This window comes from Musca autumnalis, unplaced genomic scaffold (genome assembly GCF_047663935.1).
Source record: "Musca autumnalis isolate F117 unplaced genomic scaffold, ASM4766393v1 scaffold_2, whole genome shotgun sequence".
NCBI classification, from domain to species: Eukaryota; Metazoa; Arthropoda; class Insecta; order Diptera; family Muscidae; genus Musca; species Musca autumnalis.
In genome coordinates this window covers 127,049,381-127,055,584 of record NW_027411755.1, presented here as the reverse complement: position 1 = coordinate 127,055,584, position 6,204 = coordinate 127,049,381, and the positions used below count along the sequence as shown (strand labels likewise).

At 36.2% G+C, this 6,204-nt stretch overlaps 1 long non-coding RNA gene across 1 annotated transcript; it reads left to right on the top strand.

The window, feature by feature from the left end:
- The first annotated feature begins 1,299 nt into the window (after nucleotides 1-1,299).
- LOC141394619 (uncharacterized) lies at nucleotides 1,300-5,994 on the top strand. The gene is made up of 2 exons (XR_012410462.1): nucleotides 1,300-1,766; nucleotides 1,835-5,994. It is a non-coding gene; the product is annotated as an uncharacterized lncRNA (long non-coding RNA).
- The last annotated feature ends 210 nt before the right edge of the window (nucleotides 5,995-6,204 follow it).

Below are 6,204 nucleotides of genomic sequence, written 5' to 3'. Positions count from 1 at the left end.
CATTTTTAACATGCAAAGCGTTCCTTAACCCCAAAAAGTGGTAAAACTGGCAGCAACCACAGGCTACCAGCAAAATTTCTGCAGGTAAAAAATGGTAGAACTTATTTTTCAACTTTTGTTTGACGATTATTTCACAATGAAGAAAAAAATGGACGAAAAACAGAAGAAAAAGTCGAACGCTGACAAAACTAAATTAAAAACTGTGAAATAAAAGCGAAAATTGATTTTTTATGTTTCTTTTTGACATTGCTACCAGATCTACCATTTTTCGGTTCCTTTACTTTTCTGGTAAAAATGTTAATGAGAGAGCAATTTTGACACTTTTCTCTTTTACCACTTTTACCATTAAAAAAGTAAAGGAACAAAGCTTTAAAGCAGCCATACACGCTTCTTTACGAAAAAGTTAACTACAACTCTCTTTCCCATACAAAAACCCAAAATAGCATTCTCTTCTTGTGCACCATTGCTTTAAAGATACCATACGTAAATGTCAATTTCTTCTGTTTAGCTTTCTTAAGTAAAGTTAAAAATTACAAAAACGTTGTTGGCATATTAAAATATGCTATGTTTACAGATAATACGCTGAATTGCCAATGAAATTTGTTGATATCGATTTTTGTCGCAGGTTGGAACCACAGTGCACCGACCGTCCTTTTGAAACCACATGTCATCCATGTGAATTGATTCACGAAGCACAGGAGCATTTTTACCTGACCAATAACGCATAATTTGATTATTGAGTCAAAAATTGGCTTTGGAATTAACGCTCTTAAAGTAGCAGTAACCATTTCCGAATTTCGGTTGCAAATTTTTATAACATTGTTCGTTCATGTACTTGAAAATGTTGGGTTTATTGAATAAATTGATAGTGACAGTTCGCTGATAAGTGTAAGGATGCGTTTACAAATTCAATTCAATGCAGCCTAAAGTGGGGTACACACGATCAGTTCTGACTGTCAGTTTTGCTCAAATAATCGGTTGCTTGCCAGTGTGGCCGTTAATTTTTGTCAATTATCAGGCAACCACAAAATATTTTGTGGTTGCTGGACAGTTGGAAAGTTATCGATAATTGCGAAAAATCGACAGTCAAAACTGATCGTGTGTACCCCGCTTAAAAGTAGGTAATGCAAAATGAGAACAGAAATTCACTGAACCAATTTCCCTGCAATGAAAACAATTTGCCGCTTCTGTGAAATCACATGACGCCGTTAAGCACACTGAATCCGTGTCGACTTTGTTTTCCAATTCCAACTAAATGCCAAATGGTTAACAAGAATTGAAGCTTAATGAGAACAAGGTATAAAAAACAACGACAACACACAGGCACACACGAAGAAGAATAATCCACAAAAAATACTTGTTTGGGGTTTCAACAAGAAGAGGGCCATACAACAGACCAAATCAACTTGTTTTTAATTCAATACAAAACAAAAATGTGTGGTATTGTCTGCTTACAGCAAATATCATCAACAGGATGGGATTGATGGTGACGGTGGATTGTGCGGTGTAATGCGGCAAATGTTGGTTTTCAAATTACCGATTTGAGTGTGTTTGTGTAGCGGAGGCATCAGAATGAAAAAAACTGGCGGCATTTATTACGAGAAATACTAGTTGTGAATTCCTGGGATGGGAAATCTGAATTGTCAATTTCAAACTTTATAAGTAATGTTCTATGGAGATAAAACGTTTCGTCGCATTGGCTGTCGTGCTGTCATAAAGACAACAATCAAATGCACCGGCAACCTCAGTGAATATTTTACCATGTGGTATGTGGTTGATTTTCGACAACACGGCCTAATTGTTTTATTCAAAACATTGCGTTTATTTTCTACAGATTTTTGTCGGTAATTATAAAATAATTGCGGAATTCCACTACATTCACATCACGACAAAAAGGCTTCATTATTGACAGGGACTTCGATCCCTGGTAGCAAGAAATCGTAGATACAAACAACAACATCATGCAATAATTACAACAAAAACGTAAACTTAATGAATGTCAACAAAAAAGAAATGGAGCTCATTGAGAAAATATCTTGATAATCATTATCAACATCATCATCGCAGTTGTTGTCGTTGCCTTAAGCTCGTTAGCATCATTCAAAGAATCTCAATAAATAATACAACAACAACATTATCCAATAAACAACCTACAACCTGAAGCTGAATGCAGATACAAACGTGTTTTGGACGCGGGCATCAGAAGCGGAGATGAGCTATGTATATTGAGAGAGTGAGAAAACGCAAGAGAGCGCAAATAAAAAGAAATTCTGAGAATAAATGACTGCAGTGTTAACAACCAGTGATGATACCTTTGATACTGCAATTGGTACAACATTACTTTTTTCTATCAAATATTGTATAATTTTTCGGATATTACTCGCAAGCAATAGGCAACCGGACTACGAAGGACTATTTTTTCATTCTCTACTGGCAAAGTCACTCTATCAAAATCCACAATCAATTGACGAAGTCGAGCTCCATATGAATCCCCACCAGAAAAACTACTTGGAGCCACATCCAATAGTTCCGTCAGACAGACTGAGAACACGAATAGACATCAAAAGAAATTACTATTTCGTGGAGCAAAGTAGGGACTTTTTAAGGATGAGTTATATTTTCGGCACTATTTAACATCTACAGATCGGTGGGGTTTTTTTTTCTTAATGCGCCGTTTGCGGTTGAGCCTTGCCAGGTTAAGCTTCTCTAAGGGGATTTGTTTATCGATTTCAAGAAAGCATTCGACACCATCATACGAACTGCCATATGGGAAGCATTGAGCAAAAAGGGAGTACCGGAGAAAATAATCCGAGTAATACAAGCGATGTACGAGGATGCAGAACTCTTAGTTCTTCACAACGGCAACATAAGCCAACCAATCCTCACAAACTAGGGGGTTAACACAATTGTACTGAATGAAATAATGAATGACGTCTGCTCTCAGAGAATAGGCATAACATGGAGCTTCTCACGACAACTCTAAGTCTAAGACTTTGCAGATGATATATGACTTCTCACCTAAGATATCCAACATGCACTAAAAATTAGAAGACATGGGGAGACTTGATCGCAATTTTGGACTTGAGATTAACATCAAAAAAACACAAGACCATGAGAATAAAAAACACCAGTACCGAAAACATCATGTTACAAGGCCAAGCAGTTGAATAGGTCGATAGCTTTTGCTATCTAGGAAGCACTGTAGCAATGAATGGTGGTGCAGAAATGGGCGTAATCAATAGGCTAAATAAAGCGAGATCAGCATTTGGACGACTGCAAGTTGTATGAGGAGCACGGATATATTCAGGAAAATCAAGCATAAAATATTCGAAGCATGTATAAAATCGAGTCTGCTATACGGCAGTGAAAACTGGCTTGTATCTAACTAACATGCATTCTGGCCCAACACCATAAGTAACATAGACCTGTGGAACTTAACAAACCAGGAGCACACAAAAAAACAGTTTAGACGTAGGAAATGGAGTTGACTTGGCCACACATTAAGAAAAAATGTGCATAGCATAACCAGGATGGCGATTGAATGGAATGCCCAAGGATCACGAAATCGAGTTCGACCAAGAAACACCTGGCGACAAACAATAACCCAAGAACGAAGACAAAAAAACCTTACAAGGGAAGATGCAAAAAAACAACAGCAAGTAACCGTAAGATGAGGATGCTCCTAAGAGAAGTAACATAAAAAAATAAAAAAATCCCGTAATAACAAGTTCCATAGTAATCTTAGATCTCACGAAGTTTGCCGATGTAGTATCAAATCTGTGACCTAACAGATTCATTAATTGGTAAATCGAAAGATTTAAAACTACCCCGAGTTAATTCATCTGCTAATTCGTTTCCCATTATATTATTAAGTCCTGAAACTCCTGAAAGATTCACGATATTTCATATATGATCCAGAACCTTTCTGTAATAAGGATAGATAGCTCGCGAGTTTAAGGTCCATGACCTGTGATACTTTCTAAATTCCTCTTACAATATCTGCTGCTTTCCTGATAGGAAGAATCGATGCTTGAAAGACGCTACAGCTACCGTTAAGGTTATGTGAGTATTTTATTGTTGGATTTTTCCAATAGACATCAGTGCCAGTGCCTTACTTCGTCTTGGATTCATCTGTACATATTGCCAGATCGACGAGAGGAGAATTACTTTCAGCCCAAATATATCTGCTTGGAACATTTACTTAGGATGAGTCAAACCTTAAAGAGTTGGGCATATCATCGCTTGTACTACTACAGTTACCAGATTCAAGGTAACTACCAATTAAGTTCGCATTTAAAAACTGGGATTCTGAAACAATGTCGGAATATCCAGAGATTGGAGATCCAGGATCACGTTCAAAGCAGCCTCATTGCTGCGGTGATCAGAATTAACGCAGCCCTTTACACACTTGATAGTCTGGACAGTAACAGCACTAAATATTTCATTAGGTATCTTATTGAGACCCTAGGCTCAGAATGATGATTGTCAACCATTATTATAGTATCCGCAACCGCTGGATTCATTCATGTGTGATTTCCCATATAACTTATATCTCATTTCGGGTTATCCTTTGTTAATATAATATAAAATTCCCCGGAGGGACAGTAATAGTATTTGTTTTTTGGTACTTTTCGGCAAGTTTTTACTATTTGAATAGATATATAATCGCATCATAGTTCCTTTGTTGGAGAAAACTTTCTCCGGCAAAAAAAAAGGACAATTTTCCATCCCACATTAGTTTGGCGCTCAAACTACGACTTAAAACAGATTTATTTAAATAGTTCCGAATTTTCTACCAGCAGTTCGTTTTCAAGTTCATAAATTTCACTCCCATCTTTACCGAAAAACAAATGTATATGGTTATATATTCCACTTTAAGAGGAGCTGAAACGGGTTTTGTAATCTTTTAGTCAAAAACGTACTTTTTAGTACATTTTGTGTTTTCCATGCCTGATTGCTACATAAAAAGAGAAGCAACATACAATGATTATAAAAGAGAAAAGAGCAGAGCGAGTGAATTACTGAATGAGAGAGCAATGAATTTGAATTCTTGGAATTTTGTTTTGATTAAGATATTTCTTAAGAATTTCACACAGAAGAACAAGCACACTTGTTTCGAACACACACAGTCACGCCTTGGTTACCCGGTCAAAAGAGATAACAGAGAAATTAAGAAAGCCAAAATAATGAATAAATAAAAATAATTTGTTAAATCCGAGAAATATCTATTAATATGGAGCAAAAACAAATAATAAAAAATGATGAAAGCTATTCGTGTACATAGGCAGAAATGAGAGGAAGGGGGCAGCGCGATATGGAAAGTTGACAAGGACATTTATAAGAAGTGTTTGTTGGCGTATAGCGTATTGGAATATTTGTGGTTAGAGGGGTCTGCGTGTGCGCCGGGTATTGTGTTTACTTTGTAGGCACACAATGACACGTTTTTTATTATTATTTTTATTTTCGTTTCACCGGCAATGTGTAAATCCCTAATTAGTCGCATTTCTTTTTTATTTTTTGTTGACGTAGGCCTAGGGGCCAAGCACCTTTCAGTAGAATGCCAACGGCAAAATGTAGTCATTTTAAAAATTCCACTTGAATATGGTTGTGCATACAGAATGCCTACTTGCAAATAAAATAGATTATTTTTTATTAATTACTAATTGGATATTGGTTAATGGAAAAACCGAATAAAAAGGGAACTTTAATTTGATTGAAGAAATAAAATTATGCTTTACAAATTCCACGGGCACAATGAAATTACATAATTACACTGTTCAAAACTGAACTCCAAGAGAAGCGGCTGAATAAGGAGACGGAAAACCCTAAACCCTTCAGAAAGCAACGGGAAACCACTGAAGTAACATTCCATGAGAAAACAGACTGGTTCAAATATCTCTATTGAACGCGACATGATATCAACTAAGCTGCAGCATAAGAAAGCGTTCCTGGCTTTGAAAAGGAAATTTTTGGCAGTAAGCAAGCAACACAAAATAACAGTCAGAAACGACATATTAAAAATAAAAGACAGTTGGTTCTAATGGAATATTGATGGACAAGATGAATTAGCTAAGCTATATGAAGAAAATATTAAATCTGTATGCTTGAATTATGATTAGCTTAAAGATCTTTCTCCAAAAAACTAATAAATTGAACCAATACAATAAGCACAACAAAAACCTGTGCACTTTCGACTATTTCTTA